Source organism: Lepisosteus oculatus, chromosome 6, assembly GCF_040954835.1.
Source record: "Lepisosteus oculatus isolate fLepOcu1 chromosome 6, fLepOcu1.hap2, whole genome shotgun sequence".
Classification (NCBI taxonomy): Eukaryota; Metazoa; Chordata; class Actinopteri; order Semionotiformes; family Lepisosteidae; genus Lepisosteus; species Lepisosteus oculatus.
Genome location: NC_090701.1, coordinates 45,024,947 through 45,042,497, shown reverse-complemented (window position 1 = coordinate 45,042,497; position 17,551 = coordinate 45,024,947). Strand labels below are relative to the sequence as shown.

At 54.7% G+C, this 17,551-nt stretch overlaps 30 non-coding genes across 30 annotated transcripts; 18 read left to right on the top strand and 12 right to left on the bottom strand.

Annotated features, from left to right (window-relative positions):
• Window positions 1-24: 24 nt before the first annotated feature.
• Window positions 25-96, bottom strand: trnaq-cug (transfer RNA glutamine (anticodon CUG)). The gene has a single exon. It is a non-coding gene; the product is annotated as a tRNA-Gln (tRNA).
• A 202-nt stretch (window positions 97-298) lies between these two features.
• trnat-ugu (transfer RNA threonine (anticodon UGU)) lies at window positions 299-371 on the top strand. Its single transcript has one exon. It is a non-coding gene; the product is annotated as a tRNA-Thr (tRNA).
• A 1,065-nt stretch (window positions 372-1,436) lies between these two features.
• On the top strand, window positions 1,437-1,508 carry trnae-cuc (transfer RNA glutamic acid (anticodon CUC)). The gene has a single exon. It is a non-coding gene; the product is annotated as a tRNA-Glu (tRNA).
• Window positions 1,509-1,786: 278 nt separating this feature from the next.
• Window positions 1,787-1,858, bottom strand: trnaq-uug (transfer RNA glutamine (anticodon UUG)). The gene has a single exon. It is a non-coding gene; the product is annotated as a tRNA-Gln (tRNA).
• A 173-nt stretch (window positions 1,859-2,031) lies between these two features.
• trnat-ugu (transfer RNA threonine (anticodon UGU)) lies at window positions 2,032-2,104 on the top strand. The gene has a single exon. It is a non-coding gene; the product is annotated as a tRNA-Thr (tRNA).
• Window positions 2,105-3,002: 898 nt separating this feature from the next.
• On the bottom strand, window positions 3,003-3,074 carry trnaq-cug (transfer RNA glutamine (anticodon CUG)). The gene has a single exon. It is a non-coding gene; the product is annotated as a tRNA-Gln (tRNA).
• Window positions 3,075-3,276: 202 nt separating this feature from the next.
• On the top strand, window positions 3,277-3,349 carry trnat-ugu (transfer RNA threonine (anticodon UGU)). The gene has a single exon. It is a non-coding gene; the product is annotated as a tRNA-Thr (tRNA).
• A 1,065-nt stretch (window positions 3,350-4,414) lies between these two features.
• trnae-cuc (transfer RNA glutamic acid (anticodon CUC)) lies at window positions 4,415-4,486 on the top strand. The gene has a single exon. It is a non-coding gene; the product is annotated as a tRNA-Glu (tRNA).
• Window positions 4,487-4,764: 278 nt separating this feature from the next.
• trnaq-uug (transfer RNA glutamine (anticodon UUG)) lies at window positions 4,765-4,836 on the bottom strand. The gene has a single exon. It is a non-coding gene; the product is annotated as a tRNA-Gln (tRNA).
• Window positions 4,837-5,009: 173 nt separating this feature from the next.
• On the top strand, window positions 5,010-5,082 carry trnat-ugu (transfer RNA threonine (anticodon UGU)). The gene has a single exon. It is a non-coding gene; the product is annotated as a tRNA-Thr (tRNA).
• An 898-nt stretch (window positions 5,083-5,980) lies between these two features.
• Window positions 5,981-6,052, bottom strand: trnaq-cug (transfer RNA glutamine (anticodon CUG)). The gene has a single exon. It is a non-coding gene; the product is annotated as a tRNA-Gln (tRNA).
• A 202-nt stretch (window positions 6,053-6,254) lies between these two features.
• On the top strand, window positions 6,255-6,327 carry trnat-ugu (transfer RNA threonine (anticodon UGU)). The gene has a single exon. It is a non-coding gene; the product is annotated as a tRNA-Thr (tRNA).
• A 1,065-nt stretch (window positions 6,328-7,392) lies between these two features.
• Window positions 7,393-7,464, top strand: trnae-cuc (transfer RNA glutamic acid (anticodon CUC)). The gene has a single exon. It is a non-coding gene; the product is annotated as a tRNA-Glu (tRNA).
• A 278-nt stretch (window positions 7,465-7,742) lies between these two features.
• On the bottom strand, window positions 7,743-7,814 carry trnaq-uug (transfer RNA glutamine (anticodon UUG)). Its single transcript has one exon. It is a non-coding gene; the product is annotated as a tRNA-Gln (tRNA).
• Window positions 7,815-7,987: 173 nt separating this feature from the next.
• On the top strand, window positions 7,988-8,060 carry trnat-ugu (transfer RNA threonine (anticodon UGU)). Its single transcript has one exon. It is a non-coding gene; the product is annotated as a tRNA-Thr (tRNA).
• An 898-nt stretch (window positions 8,061-8,958) lies between these two features.
• trnaq-cug (transfer RNA glutamine (anticodon CUG)) lies at window positions 8,959-9,030 on the bottom strand. The gene has a single exon. It is a non-coding gene; the product is annotated as a tRNA-Gln (tRNA).
• A 202-nt stretch (window positions 9,031-9,232) lies between these two features.
• trnat-ugu (transfer RNA threonine (anticodon UGU)) lies at window positions 9,233-9,305 on the top strand. The gene has a single exon. It is a non-coding gene; the product is annotated as a tRNA-Thr (tRNA).
• Window positions 9,306-10,370: 1,065 nt separating this feature from the next.
• trnae-cuc (transfer RNA glutamic acid (anticodon CUC)) lies at window positions 10,371-10,442 on the top strand. The gene has a single exon. It is a non-coding gene; the product is annotated as a tRNA-Glu (tRNA).
• A 278-nt stretch (window positions 10,443-10,720) lies between these two features.
• Window positions 10,721-10,792, bottom strand: trnaq-uug (transfer RNA glutamine (anticodon UUG)). Its single transcript has one exon. It is a non-coding gene; the product is annotated as a tRNA-Gln (tRNA).
• Window positions 10,793-10,965: 173 nt separating this feature from the next.
• On the top strand, window positions 10,966-11,038 carry trnat-ugu (transfer RNA threonine (anticodon UGU)). Its single transcript has one exon. It is a non-coding gene; the product is annotated as a tRNA-Thr (tRNA).
• An 898-nt stretch (window positions 11,039-11,936) lies between these two features.
• trnaq-cug (transfer RNA glutamine (anticodon CUG)) lies at window positions 11,937-12,008 on the bottom strand. Its single transcript has one exon. It is a non-coding gene; the product is annotated as a tRNA-Gln (tRNA).
• Window positions 12,009-12,210: 202 nt separating this feature from the next.
• Window positions 12,211-12,283, top strand: trnat-ugu (transfer RNA threonine (anticodon UGU)). Its single transcript has one exon. It is a non-coding gene; the product is annotated as a tRNA-Thr (tRNA).
• A 1,065-nt stretch (window positions 12,284-13,348) lies between these two features.
• On the top strand, window positions 13,349-13,420 carry trnae-cuc (transfer RNA glutamic acid (anticodon CUC)). Its single transcript has one exon. It is a non-coding gene; the product is annotated as a tRNA-Glu (tRNA).
• A 278-nt stretch (window positions 13,421-13,698) lies between these two features.
• trnaq-uug (transfer RNA glutamine (anticodon UUG)) lies at window positions 13,699-13,770 on the bottom strand. Its single transcript has one exon. It is a non-coding gene; the product is annotated as a tRNA-Gln (tRNA).
• A 173-nt stretch (window positions 13,771-13,943) lies between these two features.
• On the top strand, window positions 13,944-14,016 carry trnat-ugu (transfer RNA threonine (anticodon UGU)). The gene has a single exon. It is a non-coding gene; the product is annotated as a tRNA-Thr (tRNA).
• Window positions 14,017-14,914: 898 nt separating this feature from the next.
• Window positions 14,915-14,986, bottom strand: trnaq-cug (transfer RNA glutamine (anticodon CUG)). Its single transcript has one exon. It is a non-coding gene; the product is annotated as a tRNA-Gln (tRNA).
• Window positions 14,987-15,188: 202 nt separating this feature from the next.
• On the top strand, window positions 15,189-15,261 carry trnat-ugu (transfer RNA threonine (anticodon UGU)). The gene has a single exon. It is a non-coding gene; the product is annotated as a tRNA-Thr (tRNA).
• A 1,065-nt stretch (window positions 15,262-16,326) lies between these two features.
• On the top strand, window positions 16,327-16,398 carry trnae-cuc (transfer RNA glutamic acid (anticodon CUC)). The gene has a single exon. It is a non-coding gene; the product is annotated as a tRNA-Glu (tRNA).
• Window positions 16,399-16,676: 278 nt separating this feature from the next.
• Window positions 16,677-16,748, bottom strand: trnaq-uug (transfer RNA glutamine (anticodon UUG)). The gene has a single exon. It is a non-coding gene; the product is annotated as a tRNA-Gln (tRNA).
• A 173-nt stretch (window positions 16,749-16,921) lies between these two features.
• Window positions 16,922-16,994, top strand: trnat-ugu (transfer RNA threonine (anticodon UGU)). Its single transcript has one exon. It is a non-coding gene; the product is annotated as a tRNA-Thr (tRNA).
• The last annotated feature ends 557 nt before the right edge of the window (window positions 16,995-17,551 follow it).

Genomic DNA, 17,551 nt, shown 5'->3' with positions numbered 1-17,551 from the left:
ACCAATTCCAATGTCACCCACAAAAGGTTCCACCGAGATTTGAACTCGGATCGCTGGATTCAGAGTCCAGAGTGCTAACCATTACACCATGGAACCACACAAGAGCCGGGGCGACTGTCGATTCCCTTGGTGATCTTCGGTGTCTTCCATGGGCCTGTGCAAGACTTCAGCTTCGCCGTGGCGTCCTTTCTCTGCTCTCTCCGCTGTGTAGCTGAGCCGGGCACCGTGTCTCCCTCATGTTGCCAGCTGCTTGACTCGGTACGTTTGTGTGCGCGTGAGTCAGGACCTGGAGCCTCGTGGCTCCATAGCTCAGGGGTTAGAGCACTGGTCTTGTAAACCAGGGGTCGCGAGTTCAAATCTCGCTGGGGCCTTTTGCCCTCCTTTTGCACTCGGGCTGGACTCGGAGCAGGGTCTCCCACTTGTAAAGGGGTATCAGCTGAGGGCCATAGTTGTGTGATTACTGGCAAGCAACAGGGTGTGGTGGCTCTTGACTTCCTCTGTCTCTTGCTTGCTTCCTGTCCCTCACTCACACCCCACGCCCCGGGGACGTCACACCCTGCTGTGATAATTGATAGGTGCCGAGGAAAACAATGCCAAGCTGGCTGTCGTTGTCCTCATCAAGTCCCGGGCTCCTCCCCGACTGTGTGGGAACTGACGAGCACTTGCGACTAATGCTGCCATTGGACTCCTTGATTAAGAAGGCGGGGGCCCCTGTGTAGATGAAGCAGCAGTTCAGCAGAAGCGCAAGAGAGATTTTCCTGGAGAGCCTTTGCAGACCAGGAAGCAGACACACTGGCTGCTTGAGTTTTCATTGCCCGCCACAGGCTGCTTTGGCATAACGGGCTCGACCTGAGCAGCGCGGGCATCCCGGAGCCATCTTTTCACGGTCTGGTTCTGGCCTTGTGTAGGGAAAGCCTGGCGTCAATATCGAAGACAGTCGTGATTCCGTTCCCCCAGCGGCAAAGTGCTCTCAACTTGGTGTAAGTCTTGTTTTCTTCTTTGTGCTGGGCGATGTGGTTTTCTTTGTGTGTGTGAGTGTTAACCCACCGATGTGTGATGGCTGTAACTCCTGTGATTGTGAAGAATCTTTAGAAATCTTGTACTGCAAGTTTTGTCTGTCAAGCGACACTAGTCTGTATGACACTGAACCTGGTGGGTTTCCCTGTTGTGTCTTTCCAGTTTTTCACAACACAGTTCCTCCCCCAGTTGGCTGACCATTGTGTCGCGGAAGCTGTTGTAGCAGTGATTCTTTTGCAGGTTAGATCTAAGTGACGACGGCAGGCGGGGTCGTGTCTTCAACGGGTTACTGCAGTTTTAAAATCGCTGGTGGATGAGTCTCTGTCTCAATTAAAGATTGCCGAGCCTGGCCCCGCTTTCAGAGCCGACGTCGGTCGCACTGCGGGCACGCCACAGACGGGAGAGGGCTTTTCCCCGTGTCCCTGGTGGTCTAGTGGTTAGGATTCGGCGCTCTCACCGCCGCGGCCCGTGTTCGATTCCCGGTCAGGGAAGTGTGGCCTTTTTTCCCACACCCCGTTTGTTACCCTTAGAGCCGTGCAAGACGTTGAACTCGGAGGAGGTGTTCCGGGTATTTTGACGACGCAGGAACCTCTGTCATAAAATACACGCATGTCTGCTGTACACTCCATCGTCTGCAGTAGTGGGTGATATCTTGCAGGTCCTAGAAAGGCTGATGAGTAAAAGCAGGTTTCTTTGCCCACAGCAGAGCACGCAAGGAAAGCAGCCCACGATCCCATACACAGGTCCTGATTTCAATGTCACCCACAACAGGTTCCACCGAGACTTGATCTCGGATCGCTGGATTCAAAGCCCAGAGTGCTAACCATTACACCATGGAACCACACGAGAGCTGGGGCGACGTCCATGGGCCTGTGCAAGACTTCAGCTTCGCCGTGGCGTCCTTTCTTTGCTTTCTCCATTGTGTAGCTGAGCCGGGCACCGTGTCTCCCACATGTAGCCAGCTGCGTGACTCGGTACGTTTGTGTGTGCGTGAGTCAGGGTCTGGAGCCTCGTGGCTCCATAGTTCAGGGGTTAGAGCACTGGCCTTGTAAACCAGGGGTCGCGAGTTCAAATCTCGCCGGGGCCTTTTGCACTGGGGCTGGACGCGGAGCAGGGTCTCCCGCTTGTAAAGGGGTATCAGCTGAGGGCCGTAATTGTGTGAATACTGGCAAGCAACAGGGTGTGGTGGCTCTTGGCTTTCTCTGTCTCTTGCCTGCTTCCTGTCCCTCACTCACACCCCACGCCCCGGGGACGTCATACCCTGCTGTGATAATTGATAGGTGCCGAGGAAAACAATGCCAAGCTGGCTGTCGTTGTCCTCATCAAGTCCCGGGCTCTTCCCCGACTGTGTGGGAACTGACGAGCACTTGCGACAAATGCTGCCATTGGACTCCTTGATTAAGAAGGCGGGGGCCCCTGCGTAGATGAAGCAGCAGTTCAGCAGAAGCGTGAGAAATTTTCCTGGAGAGCCTTTACAGACACACTGGCTACTTGTGATTTCATTTTCTGTCAAGCGAAACTAGTCTGTATGACACTGAACCTCGTGGGTTTCCCTGTTGTGTCCTTCCAGTCATTCACACCACGGTTCCTCCCCCAGGTGGCTGACCATTGCGTCGCAGAAGCTGTTGTAGCAGTGATTCTTTTACGGGTTAGATCTAAGTGACGACGGCAGGCGGGGTCGTGTCTTCAACGGGTTACTGCAGTTTTAAAATCGCGGGTGGATGAGTCTCTGTCTCAATTCAAGATTGCCGAGCTCGGCCCCGCTTTAAGAGCCGACGTCGGTCGCGCTGCGGGCACGCCACAGATGGGAGAGGGCCTTTCCCTGTGTCCCTGGTGGTCTAGTGGTTAGGATTCGGCGCTCTCACCGCTGCGGCCCAAGTTCAGTTCCTGGTCAGGGAAGCGTGGCTTTTTTCCCCCCACCCCGTTTATTTCAGCGGGAATTCCCGTTTGGCATTCCAGACACCAATTCCAATGTCACCCACAAAAGGTTCCACCGAGATTTGAACTCGGATCGCTGGATTCAGAGTCCAGAGTGCTAACCATTACACCATGGAACCACACAAGAGCCGGGGCGACTGTCGATTCCCTTGGTGATCTTCGGTGTCTTCCATGGGCCTGTGCAAGACTTCAGCTTCGCCGTGGCGTCCTTTCTCTGCTCTCTCCGCTGTGTAGCTGAGCCGGGCACCGTGTCTCCCTCATGTTGCCAGCTGCTTGACTCGGTACGTTTGTGTGCGCGTGAGTCAGGACCTGGAGCCTCGTGGCTCCATAGCTCAGGGGTTAGAGCACTGGTCTTGTAAACCAGGGGTCGCGAGTTCAAATCTCGCTGGGGCCTTTTGCCCTCCTTTTGCACTCGGGTTGGACTCGGAGCAGGGTCTCCCACTTGTAAAGGGGTATCAGCTGAGGGCCATAGTTGTGTGATTACTGGCAAGCAACAGGGTGTGGTGGCTCTTGACTTCCTCTGTCTCTTGCTTGCTTCCTGTCCCTCACTCACACCCCACGCCCCGGGGACGTCACACCCTGCTGTGATAATTGATAGGTGCCGAGGAAAACAATGCCAAGCTGGCTGTCGTTGTCCTCATCAAGTCCCGGGCTCCTCCCCGACTGTGTGGGAACTGACGAGCACTTGCGACTAATGCTGCCATTGGACTCCTTGATTAAGAAGGCGGGGGCCCCTGTGTAGATGAAGCAGCAGTTCAGCAGAAGCGCAAGAGAGATTTTCCTGGAGAGCCTTTGCAGACCAGGAAGCAGACACACTGGCTGCTTGAGTTTTCATTGCCCGCCACAGGCTGCTTTGGCATAACGGGCTCGACCTGAGCAGCGCGGGCATCCCGGAGCCATCTTTTCACGGTCTGGTTCTGGCCTTGTGTAGGGAAAGCCTGGCGTCAATATCGAAGACAGTCGTGATTCCGTTCCCCCAGCGGCAAAGTGCTCTCAACTTGGTGTAAGTCTTGTTTTCTTCTTTGTGCTGGGCGATGTGGTTTTCTTTGTGTGTGTGAGTGTTAACCCACCGATGTGTGATGGCTGTAACTCCTGTGATTGTGAAGAATCTTTAGAAATCTTGTACTGCAAGTTTTGTCTGTCAAGCGACACTAGTCTGTATGACACTGAACCTGGTGGGTTTCCCTGTTGTGTCTTTCCAGTTTTTCACAACACAGTTCCTCCCCCAGTTGGCTGACCATTGTGTCGCGGAAGCTGTTGTAGCAGTGATTCTTTTGCGGGTTAGATCTAAGTGACGACGGCAGGCGGGGTCGTGTCTTCAACGGGTTACTGCAGTTTTAAAATCGCTGGTGGATGAGTCTCTGTCTCAATTAAAGATTGCCGAGCCTGGCCCCGCTTTCAGAGCCGACGTCGGTCGCACTGCGGGCACGCCACAGACGGGAGAGGGCTTTTCCCCGTGTCCCTGGTGGTCTAGTGGTTAGGATTCGGCGCTCTCACCGCCGCGGCCCGTGTTCGATTCCCGGTCAGGGAAGTGTGGCCTTTTTTCCCACACCCCGTTTGTTACCCTTAGAGCCGTGCAAGACGTTGAACTCGGAGGAGGTGTTCCGGGTATTTTGACGACGCAGGAACCTCTGTCATAAAATACACGCATGTCTGCTGTACACTCCATCGTCTGCAGTAGTGGGTGATATCTTGCAGGTCCTAGAAAGGCTGATGAGTAAAAGCAGGTTTCTTTGCCCACAGCAGAGCACGCAAGGAAAGCAGCCCACGATCCCATACACAGGTCCTGATTTCAATGTCACCCACAACAGGTTCCACCGAGACTTGATCTCGGATCGCTGGATTCAAAGCCCAGAGTGCTAACCATTACACCATGGAACCACACGAGAGCTGGGGCGACGTCCATGGGCCTGTGCAAGACTTCAGCTTCGCCGTGGCGTCCTTTCTTTGCTTTCTCCATTGTGTAGCTGAGCCGGGCACCGTGTCTCCCACATGTAGCCAGCTGCGTGACTCGGTACGTTTGTGTGTGCGTGAGTCAGGGTCTGGAGCCTCGTGGCTCCATAGTTCAGGGGTTAGAGCACTGGCCTTGTAAACCAGGGGTCGCGAGTTCAAATCTCGCCGGGGCCTTTTGCACTCGGGCTGGACGCGGAGCAGGGTCTCCCGCTTGTAAAGGGGTATCAGCTGAGGGCCGTAATTGTGTGAATACTGGCAAGCAACAGGGTGTGGTGGCTCTTGGCTTTCTCTGTCTCTTGCCTGCTTCCTGTCCCTCACTCACACCCCACGCCCCGGGGACGTCATACCCTGCTGTGATAATTGATAGGTGCCGAGGAAAACAATGCCAAGCTGGCTGTCGTTGTCCTCATCAAGTCCCGGGCTCTTCCCCGACTGTGTGGGAACTGACGAGCACTTGCGACAAATGCTGCCATTGGACTCCTTGATTAAGAAGGCGGGGGCCCCTGCGTAGATGAAGCAGCAGTTCAGCAGAAGCGTGAGAAATTTTCCTGGAGAGCCTTTACAGACACACTGGCTACTTGTGATTTCATTTTCTGTCAAGCGAAACTAGTCTGTATGACACTGAACCTCGTGGGTTTCCCTGTTGTGTCCTTCCAGTCATTCACACCACGGTTCCTCCCCCAGGTGGCTGACCATTGCGTCGCAGAAGCTGTTGTAGCAGTGATTCTTTTACGGGTTAGATCTAAGTGACGACGGCAGGCGGGGTCGTGTCTTCAACGGGTTACTGCAGTTTTAAAATCGCGGGTGGATGAGTCTCTGTCTCAATTCAAGATTGCCGAGCTCGGCCCCGCTTTAAGAGCCGACGTCGGTCGCGCTGCGGGCACGCCACAGATGGGAGAGGGCCTTTCCCTGTGTCCCTGGTGGTCTAGTGGTTAGGATTCGGCGCTCTCACCGCTGCGGCCCAAGTTCAGTTCCTGGTCAGGGAAGCGTGGCTTTTTTCCCCCCACCCCGTTTATTTCAGCGGGAATTCCCGTTTGGCATTCCAGACACCAATTCCAATGTCACCCACAAAAGGTTCCACCGAGATTTGAACTCGGATCGCTGGATTCAGAGTCCAGAGTGCTAACCATTACACCATGGAACCACACAAGAGCCGGGGCGACTGTCGATTCCCTTGGTGATCTTCGGTGTCTTCCATGGGCCTGTGCAAGACTTCAGCTTCGCCGTGGCGTCCTTTCTCTGCTCTCTCCGCTGTGTAGCTGAGCCGGGCACCGTGTCTCCCTCATGTTGCCAGCTGCTTGACTCGGTACGTTTGTGTGCGCGTGAGTCAGGACCTGGAGCCTCGTGGCTCCATAGCTCAGGGGTTAGAGCACTGGTCTTGTAAACCAGGGGTCGCGAGTTCAAATCTCGCTGGGGCCTTTTGCCCTCCTTTTGCACTCGGGTTGGACTCGGAGCAGGGTCTCCCACTTGTAAAGGGGTATCAGCTGAGGGCCATAGTTGTGTGATTACTGGCAAGCAACAGGGTGTGGTGGCTCTTGACTTCCTCTGTCTCTTGCTTGCTTCCTGTCCCTCACTCACACCCCACGCCCCGGGGACGTCACACCCTGCTGTGATAATTGATAGGTGCCGAGGAAAACAATGCCAAGCTGGCTGTCGTTGTCCTCATCAAGTCCCGGGCTCCTCCCCGACTGTGTGGGAACTGACGAGCACTTGCGACTAATGCTGCCATTGGACTCCTTGATTAAGAAGGCGGGGGCCCCTGTGTAGATGAAGCAGCAGTTCAGCAGAAGCGCAAGAGAGATTTTCCTGGAGAGCCTTTGCAGACCAGGAAGCAGACACACTGGCTGCTTGAGTTTTCATTGCCCGCCACAGGCTGCTTTGGCATAACGGGCTCGACCTGAGCAGCGCGGGCATCCCGGAGCCATCTTTTCACGGTCTGGTTCTGGCCTTGTGTAGGGAAAGCCTGGCGTCAATATCGAAGACAGTCGTGATTCCGTTCCCCCAGCGGCAAAGTGCTCTCAACTTGGTGTAAGTCTTGTTTTCTTCTTTGTGCTGGGCGATGTGGTTTTCTTTGTGTGTGTGAGTGTTAACCCACCGATGTGTGATGGCTGTAACTCCTGTGATTGTGAAGAATCTTTAGAAATCTTGTACTGCAAGTTTTGTCTGTCAAGCGACACTAGTCTGTATGACACTGAACCTGGTGGGTTTCCCTGTTGTGTCTTTCCAGTTTTTCACAACACAGTTCCTCCCCCAGTTGGCTGACCATTGTGTCGCGGAAGCTGTTGTAGCAGTGATTCTTTTGCAGGTTAGATCTAAGTGACGATGGCAGGCGGGGTCGTGTCTTCAACGGGTTACTGCAGTTTTAAAATCGCTGGTGGATGAGTCTCTGTCTCAATTAAAGATTGCCGAGCCTGGCCCCGCTTTCAGAGCCGACGTCGGTCGCACTGCGGGCACGCCACAGACGGGAGAGGGCTTTTCCCCGTGTCCCTGGTGGTCTAGTGGTTAGGATTCGGCGCTCTCACCGCCGCGGCCCGTGTTCGATTCCCGGTCAGGGAAGTGTGGCCTTTTTTCCCACACCCCGTTTGTTACCCTTAGAGCCGTGCAAGACGTTGAACTCGGAGGAGGTGTTCCGGGTATTTTGACGACGCAGGAACCTCTGTCATAAAATACACGCATGTCTGCTGTACACTCCATCGTCTGCAGTAGTGGGTGATATCTTGCAGGTCCTAGAAAGGCTGATGAGTAAAAGCAGGTTTCTTTGCCCACAGCAGAGCACGCAAGGAAAGCAGCCCACGATCCCATACACAGGTCCTGATTTCAATGTCACCCACAACAGGTTCCACCGAGACTTGATCTCGGATCGCTGGATTCAAAGCCCAGAGTGCTAACCATTACACCATGGAACCACACGAGAGCTGGGGCGACGTCCATGGGCCTGTGCAAGACTTCAGCTTCGCCGTGGCGTCCTTTCTTTGCTTTCTCCATTGTGTAGCTGAGCCGGGCACCGTGTCTCCCACATGTAGCCAGCTGCGTGACTCGGTACGTTTGTGTGTGCGTGAGTCAGGGTCTGGAGCCTCGTGGCTCCATAGTTCAGGGGTTAGAGCACTGGCCTTGTAAACCAGGGGTCGCGAGTTCAAATCTCGCCGGGGCCTTTTGCACTCGGGCTGGACGCGGAGCAGGGTCTCCCGCTTGTAAAGGGGTATCAGCTGAGGGCCGTAATTGTGTGAATACTGGCAAGCAACAGGCTGTGGTGGCTCTTGGCTTTCTCTGTCTCTTGCCTGCTTCCTGTCCCTCACTCACACCCCACGCCCCGGGGACGTCATACCCTGCTGTGATAATTGATAGGTGCCGAGGAAAACAATGCCAAGCTGGCTGTCGTTGTCCTCATCAAGTCCCGGGCTCTTCCCCGACTGTGTGGGAACTGACGAGCACTTGCGACAAATGCTGCCATTGGACTCCTTGATTAAGAAGGCGGGGGCCCCTGCGTAGATGAAGCAGCAGTTCAGCAGAAGCGTGAGAAATTTTCCTGGAGAGCCTTTACAGACACACTGGCTACTTGTGATTTCATTTTCTGTCAAGCGAAACTAGTCTGTATGACACTGAACCTCGTGGGTTTCCCTGTTGTGTCCTTCCAGTCATTCACACCACGGTTCCTCCCCCAGGTGGCTGACCATTGCGTCGCAGAAGCTGTTGTAGCAGTGATTCTTTTACGGGTTAGATCTAAGTGACGACGGCAGGCGGGGTCGTGTCTTCAACGGGTTACTGCAGTTTTAAAATCGCGGGTGGATGAGTCTCTGTCTCAATTCAAGATTGCCGAGCTCGGCCCCGCTTTAAGAGCCGACGTCGGTCGCACTGCGGGCACGCCACAGATGGGAGAGGGCCTTTCCCTGTGTCCCTGGTGGTCTAGTGGTTAGGATTCGGCGCTCTCACCGCTGCGGCCCAAGTTCAGTTCCTGGTCAGGGAAGCGTGGCTTTTTTCCCCCCACCCCGTTTATTTCAGCGGGAATTCCCGTTTGGCATTCCAGACACCAATTCCAATGTCACCCACAAAAGGTTCCACCGAGATTTGAACTCGGATCGCTGGATTCAGAGTCCAGAGTGCTAACCATTACACCATGGAACCACACAAGAGCCGGGGCGACTGTCGATTCCCTTGGTGATCTTCGGTGTCTTCCATGGGCCTGTGCAAGACTTCAGCTTCGCCGTGGCGTCCTTTCTCTGCTCTCTCCGCTGTGTAGCTGAGCCGGGCACCGTGTCTCCCTCATGTTGCCAGCTGCTTGACTCGGTACGTTTGTGTGCGCGTGAGTCAGGACCTGGAGCCTCGTGGCTCCATAGCTCAGGGGTTAGAGCACTGGTCTTGTAAACCAGGGGTCGCGAGTTCAAATCTCGCTGGGGCCTTTTGCCCTCCTTTTGCACTCGGGTTGGACTCGGAGCAGGGTCTCCCACTTGTAAAGGGGTATCAGCTGAGGGCCATAGTTGTGTGATTACTGGCAAGCAACAGGGTGTGGTGGCTCTTGACTTCCTCTGTCTCTTGCTTGCTTCCTGTCCCTCACTCACACCCCACGCCCCGGGGACGTCACACCCTGCTGTGATAATTGATAGGTGCCGAGGAAAACAATGCCAAGCTGGCTGTCGTTGTCCTCATCAAGTCCCGGGCTCCTCCCCGACTGTGTGGGAACTGACGAGCACTTGCGACTAATGCTGCCATTGGACTCCTTGATTAAGAAGGCGGGGGCCCCTGTGTAGATGAAGCAGCAGTTCAGCAGAAGCGCAAGAGAGATTTTCCTGGAGAGCCTTTGCAGACCAGGAAGCAGACACACTGGCTGCTTGAGTTTTCATTGCCCGCCACAGGCTGCTTTGGCATAACGGGCTCGACCTGAGCAGCGCGGGCATCCCGGAGCCATCTTTTCACGGTCTGGTTCTGGCCTTGTGTAGGGAAAGCCTGGCGTCAATATCGAAGACAGTCGTGATTCCGTTCCCCCAGCGGCAAAGTGCTCTCAACTTGGTGTAAGTCTTGTTTTCTTCTTTGTGCTGGGCGATGTGGTTTTCTTTGTGTGTGTGAGTGTTAACCCACCGATGTGTGATGGCTGTAACTCCTGTGATTGTGAAGAATCTTTAGAAATCTTGTACTGCAAGTTTTGTCTGTCAAGCGACACTAGTCTGTATGACACTGAACCTGGTGGGTTTCCCTGTTGTGTCTTTCCAGTTTTTCACAACACAGTTCCTCCCCCAGTTGGCTGACCATTGTGTCGCGGAAGCTGTTGTAGCAGTGATTCTTTTGCAGGTTAGATCTAAGTGACGACGGCAGGCGGGGTCGTGTCTTCAACGGGTTACTGCAGTTTTAAAATCGCTGGTGGATGAGTCTCTGTCTCAATTAAAGATTGCCGAGCCTGGCCCCGCTTTCAGAGCCGACGTCGGTCGCACTGCGGGCACGCCACAGACGGGAGAGGGCTTTTCCCCGTGTCCCTGGTGGTCTAGTGGTTAGGATTCGGCGCTCTCACCGCCGCGGCCCGTGTTCGATTCCCGGTCAGGGAAGTGTGGCCTTTTTTCCCACACCCCGTTTGTTACCCTTAGAGCCGTGCAAGACGTTGAACTCGGAGGAGGTGTTCCGGGTATTTTGACGACGCAGGAACCTCTGTCATAAAATACACGCATGTCTGCTGTACACTCCATCGTCTGCAGTAGTGGGTGATATCTTGCAGGTCCTAGAAAGGCTGATGAGTAAAAGCAGGTTTCTTTGCCCACAGCAGAGCACGCAAGGAAAGCAGCCCACGATCCCATACACAGGTCCTGATTTCAATGTCACCCACAACAGGTTCCACCGAGACTTGATCTCGGATCGCTGGATTCAAAGCCCAGAGTGCTAACCATTACACCATGGAACCACACGAGAGCTGGGGCGACGTCCATGGGCCTGTGCAAGACTTCAGCTTCGCCGTGGCGTCCTTTCTTTGCTTTCTCCATTGTGTAGCTGAGCCGGGCACCGTGTCTCCCACATGTAGCCAGCTGCGTGACTCGGTACGTTTGTGTGTGCGTGAGTCAGGGTCTGGAGCCTCGTGGCTCCATAGTTCAGGGGTTAGAGCACTGGCCTTGTAAACCAGGGGTCGCGAGTTCAAATCTCGCCGGGGCCTTTTGCACTCGGGCTGGACGCGGAGCAGGGTCTCCCGCTTGTAAAGGGGTATCAGCTGAGGGCCGTAATTGTGTGAATACTGGCAAGCAACAGGGTGTGGTGGCTCTTGGCTTTCTCTGTCTCTTGCCTGCTTCCTGTCCCTCACTCACACCCCACGCCCCGGGGACGTCATACCCTGCTGTGATAATTGATAGGTGCCGAGGAAAACAATGCCAAGCTGGCTGTCGTTGTCCTCATCAAGTCCCGGGCTCTTCCCCGACTGTGTGGGAACTGACGAGCACTTGCGACAAATGCTGCCATTGGACTCCTTGATTAAGAAGGCGGGGGCCCCTGCGTAGATGAAGCAGCAGTTCAGCAGAAGCGTGAGAAATTTTCCTGGAGAGCCTTTACAGACACACTGGCTACTTGTGATTTCATTTTCTGTCAAGCGAAACTAGTCTGTATGACACTGAACCTCGTGGGTTTCCCTGTTGTGTCCTTCCAGTCATTCACACCACGGTTCCTCCCCCAGGTGGCTGACCATTGCGTCGCAGAAGCTGTTGTAGCAGTGATTCTTTTACGGGTTAGATCTAAGTGACGACGGCAGGCGGGGTCGTGTCTTCAACGGGTTACTGCAGTTTTAAAATCGCGGGTGGATGAGTCTCTGTCTCAATTCAAGATTGCCGAGCTCGGCCCCGCTTTAAGAGCCGACGTCGGTCGCGCTGCGGGCACGCCACAGATGGGAGAGGGCCTTTCCCTGTGTCCCTGGTGGTCTAGTGGTTAGGATTCGGCGCTCTCACCGCTGCGGCCCAAGTTCAGTTCCTGGTCAGGGAAGCGTGGCTTTTTTCCCCCCACCCCGTTTATTTCAGCGGGAATTCCCGTTTGGCATTCCAGACACCAATTCCAATGTCACCCACAAAAGGTTCCACCGAGATTTGAACTCGGATCGCTGGATTCAGAGTCCAGAGTGCTAACCATTACACCATGGAACCACACAAGAGCCGGGGCGACTGTCGATTCCCTTGGTGATCTTCGGTGTCTTCCATGGGCCTGTGCAAGACTTCAGCTTCGCCGTGGCGTCCTTTCTCTGCTCTCTCCGCTGTGTAGCTGAGCCGGGCACCGTGTCTCCCTCATGTTGCCAGCTGCTTGACTCGGTACGTTTGTGTGCGCGTGAGTCAGGACCTGGAGCCTCGTGGCTCCATAGCTCAGGGGTTAGAGCACTGGTCTTGTAAACCAGGGGTCGCGAGTTCAAATCTCGCTGGGGCCTTTTGCCCTCCTTTTGCACTCGGGTTGGACTCGGAGCAGGGTCTCCCACTTGTAAAGGGGTATCAGCTGAGGGCCATAGTTGTGTGATTACTGGCAAGCAACAGGGTGTGGTGGCTCTTGACTTCCTCTGTCTCTTGCTTGCTTCCTGTCCCTCACTCACACCCCACGCCCCGGGGACGTCACACCCTGCTGTGATAATTGATAGGTGCCGAGGAAAACAATGCCAAGCTGGCTGTCGTTGTCCTCATCAAGTCCCGGGCTCCTCCCCGACTGTGTGGGAACTGACGAGCACTTGCGACTAATGCTGCCATTGGACTCCTTGATTAAGAAGGCGGGGGCCCCTGTGTAGATGAAGCAGCAGTTCAGCAGAAGCGCAAGAGAGATTTTCCTGGAGAGCCTTTGCAGACCAGGAAGCAGACACACTGGCTGCTTGAGTTTTCATTGCCCGCCACAGGCTGCTTTGGCATAACGGGCTCGACCTGAGCAGCGCGGGCATCCCGGAGCCATCTTTTCACGGTCTGGTTCTGGCCTTGTGTAGGGAAAGCCTGGCGTCAATATCGAAGACAGTCGTGATTCCGTTCCCCCAGCGGCAAAGTGCTCTCAACTTGGTGTAAGTCTTGTTTTCTTCTTTGTGCTGGGCGATGTGGTTTTCTTTGTGTGTGTGAGTGTTAACCCACCGATGTGTGATGGCTGTAACTCCTGTGATTGTGAAGAATCTTTAGAAATCTTGTACTGCAAGTTTTGTCTGTCAAGCGACACTAGTCTGTATGACACTGAACCTGGTGGGTTTCCCTGTTGTGTCTTTCCAGTTTTTCACAACACAGTTCCTCCCCCAGTTGGCTGACCATTGTGTCGCGGAAGCTGTTGTAGCAGTGATTCTTTTGCAGGTTAGATCTAAGTGACGACGGCAGGCGGGGTCGTGTCTTCAACGGGTTACTGCAGTTTTAAAATCGCTGGTGGATGAGTCTCTGTCTCAATTAAAGATTGCCGAGCCTGGCCCCGCTTTCAGAGCCGACGTCGGTCGCACTGCGGGCACGCCACAGACGGGAGAGGGCTTTTCCCCGTGTCCCTGGTGGTCTAGTGGTTAGGATTCGGCGCTCTCACCGCCGCGGCCCGTGTTCGATTCCCGGTCAGGGAAGTGTGGCCTTTTTTCCCACACCCCGTTTGTTACCCTTAGAGCCGTGCAAGACGTTGAACTCGGAGGAGGTGTTCCGGGTATTTTGACGACGCAGGAACCTCTGTCATAAAATACACGCATGTCTGCTGTACACTCCATCGTCTGCAGTAGTGGGTGATATCTTGCAGGTCCTAGAAAGGCTGATGAGTAAAAGCAGGTTTCTTTGCCCACAGCAGAGCACGCAAGGAAAGCAGCCCACGATCCCATACACAGGTCCTGATTTCAATGTCACCCACAACAGGTTCCACCGAGACTTGATCTCGGATCGCTGGATTCAAAGCCCAGAGTGCTAACCATTACACCATGGAACCACACGAGAGCTGGGGCGACGTCCATGGGCCTGTGCAAGACTTCAGCTTCGCCGTGGCGTCCTTTCTTTGCTTTCTCCATTGTGTAGCTGAGCCGGGCACCGTGTCTCCCACATGTAGCCAGCTGCGTGACTCGGTACGTTTGTGTGTGCGTGAGTCAGGGTCTGGAGCCTCGTGGCTCCATAGTTCAGGGGTTAGAGCACTGGCCTTGTAAACCAGGGGTCGCGAGTTCAAATCTCGCCGGGGCCTTTTGCACTCGGGCTGGACGCGGAGCAGGGTCTCCCGCTTGTAAAGGGGTATCAGCTGAGGGCCGTAATTGTGTGAATACTGGCAAGCAACAGGGTGTGGTGGCTCTTGGCTTTCTCTGTCTCTTGCCTGCTTCCTGTCCCTCACTCACACCCCACGCCCCGGGGACGTCATACCCTGCTGTGATAATTGATAGGTGCCGAGGAAAACAATGCCAAGCTGGCTGTCGTTGTCCTCATCAAGTCCCGGGCTCTTCCCCGACTGTGTGGGAACTGACGAGCACTTGCGACAAATGCTGCCATTGGACTCCTTGATTAAGAAGGCGGGGGCCCCTGCGTAGATGAAGCAGCAGTTCAGCAGAAGCGTGAGAAATTTTCCTGGAGAGCCTTTACAGACACACTGGCTACTTGTGATTTCATTTTCTGTCAAGCGAAACTAGTCTGTATGACACTGAACCTCGTGGGTTTCCCTGTTGTGTCCTTCCAGTCATTCACACCACGGTTCCTCCCCCAGGTGGCTGACCATTGCGTCGCGGAAGCTGTTGTAGCAGTGATTCTTTTACGGGTTAGATCTAAGTGACGACGGCAGGCGGGGTCGTTTCTTCAACGGGTTACTGCAGTTTTAAAATCGCGGGTGGATGAGTCTCTGTCTCAATTCAAGATTGCCGAGCTCGGCCCCGCTTTAAGAGCCGACGTCGGTCGCGCTGCGGGCACGCCACAGATGGGAGAGGGCCTTTCCCTGTGTCCCTGGTGGTCTAGTGGTTAGGATTCGGCACTCTCACCGCTGCGGCCCAAGTTCAGTTCCTGGTCAGGGAAGCGTGGCTTTTTTCCCCCCACCCCGTTTATTTCAGCGGGAATTCCCGTTTGGCATTCCAGACACCAATTCCAATGTCAGCCACAAAAGGTTCCACCGAGATTTGAACTCGGATCGCTGGATTCAGAGTCCAGAGTGCTAACCATTACACCATGGAACCACACAAGAGCCGGGGCGACTGTCGATTCCCTTGGTGATCTTCGGTGTCTTCCATGGGCCTGTGCAAGACTTCAGCTTCGCCGTGGCGTCCTTTCTCTGCTCTCTCCGCTGTGTAGCTGAGCCGGGCACCGTGTCTCCCTCATGTTGCCAGCTGCTTGACTCGGTACGTTTGTGTGCGCGTGAGTCAGGACCTGGAGCCTCGTGGCTCCATAGCTCAGGGGTTAGAGCACTGGTCTTGTAAACCAGGGGTCGCGAGTTCAAATCTCGCTGGGGCCTTTTGCCCTCCTTTTGCACTCGGGCTGGACTCGGAGCAGGGTCTCCCACTTGTAAAGGGGTATCAGCTGAGGGCCATAGTTGTGTGATTACTGGCAAGCAACAGGGTGTGGTGGCTCTTGACTTCCTCTGTCTCTTGCTTGCTTCCTGTCCCTCACTCACACCCCACGACCCGGGGACGTCACACCCTGCTGTGATAATTGATAGGTGCCGAGGAAAACAATGCCAAGCTGGCTGTCGTTGTCCTCATCAAGTCCCGGGCTCCTCCCCGACTGTGTGGGAACTGACGAGCACTTGCGACTAATGCTGCCATTGGACTCCTTGATTAAGAAGGCGGGGGCCCCTGTGTAGATGAAGCAGCAGTTCAGCAGAAGCGCAAGAGAGATTTTCCTGGAGAGCCTTTGCAGACCAGGAAGCAGACACACTGGCTGCTTGAGTTTTCATTGCCCGCCACAGGCTGCTTTGGCATAACGGGCTCGACCTGAGCAGCGCGGGCATCCCGGAGCCATCTTTTCACGGTCTGGTTCTGGCCTTGTGTAGGGAAAGCCTGGCGTCAATATCGAAGACAGTCGTGATTCCGTTCCCCCAGCGGCAAAGTGCTCTCAACTTGGTGTAAGTCTTGTTTTCTTCTTTGTGCTGGGCGATGTGGTTTTCTTTGTGTGTGTGAGTGTTAACCCACCGATGTGTGATGGCTGTAACTCCTGTGATTGTGAAGAATCTTTAGAAATCTTGTACTGCAAGTTTTGTCTGTCAAGCGACACTAGTCTGTATGACACTGAACCTGGTGGGTTTCCCTGTTGTGTCTTTCCAGTTTTTCACAACACAGTTCCTCCCCCAGTTGGCTGACCATTGTGTCGCGGAAGCTGTTGTAGCAGTGATTCTTTTGCAGGTTAGATCTAAGTGACGACGGCAGGCGGGGTCGTGTCTTCAACGGGTTACTGCAGTTTTAAAATCGCTGGTGGATGAGTCTCTGTCTCAATTAAAGATTGCCGAGCCTGGCCCCGCTTTCAGAGCCGACGTCGGTCGCACTGCGGGCACGCCACAGACGGGAGAGGGCTTTTCCCCGTGTCCCTGGTGGTCTAGTGGTTAGGATTCGGCGCTCTCACCGCCGCGGCCCGTGTTCGATTCCCGGTCAGGGAAGTGTGGCCTTTTTTCCCACACCCCGTTTGTTACCCTTAGAGCCGTGCAAGACGTTGAACTCGGAGGAGGTGTTCCGGGTATTTTGACGACGCTGGAACCTCTGTCATAAAATACACGCATGTCTGCTGTACACTCCATCGTCTGCAGTAGTGGGTGATATCTTGCAGGTCCTAGAAAGGCTGATGAGTAAAAGCAGGTTTCTTTGCCCACAGCAGAGCACGCAAGGAAAGCAGCCCACGATCCCATACACAGGTCCTGATTTCAATGTCACCCACAACAGGTTCCACCGAGACTTGATCTCGGATCGCTGGATTCAAAGCCCAGAGTGCTAACCATTACACCATGGAACCACACGAGAGCTGGGGCGACGTCCATGGGCCTGTGCAAGACTTCAGCTTCGCCGTGGCGTCCTTTCTTTGCTTTCTCCATTGTGTAGCTGAGCCGGGCACCGTGTCTCCCACATGTAGCCAGCTGCGTGACTCGGTACGTTTGTGTGTGCGTGAGTCAGGGTCTGGAGCCTCGTGGCTCCATAGTTCAGGGGTTAGAGCACTGGCCTTGTAAACCAGGGGTCGCGAGTTCAAATCTCGCCGGGGCCTTTTGCACTCGGGCTGGACGCGGAGCAGGGTCTCCCGCTTGTAAAGGGGTATCAGCTGAGGGCCGTAATTGTGTGAATACTGGCAAGCAACAGGGTGTGGTGGCTCTTGGCTTTCTCTGTCTCTTGCCTGCTTCCTGTCCCTCACTCACACCCCACGCCCCGGGGACGTCATACCCTGCTGTGATAATTGATAGGTGCCGAGGAAAACAATGCCAAGCTGGCTGTCGTTGTCCTCATCAAGTCCCGGGCTCTTCCCCGACTGTGTGGGAACTGACGAGCACTTGCGACAAATGCTGCCATTGGACTCCTTGATTAAGAAGGCGGGGGCCCCTGCGTAGATGAAGCAGCAGTTCAGCAGAAGCGTGAGAAATTTTCCTGGAGAGCCTTTACAGACACACTGGCTACTTGTGATTTCATTTTCTGTCAAGCGAAACTAGTCTGTATGACACTGAACCTCGTGGGTTTCCCTGTTGTGTCCTTCCAGTCATTCACACCACGGTTCCTCCCCCAGGTGGCTGACCATTGCGTCGCAGAAGCTGTTGTAGCAGTGATTCTTTT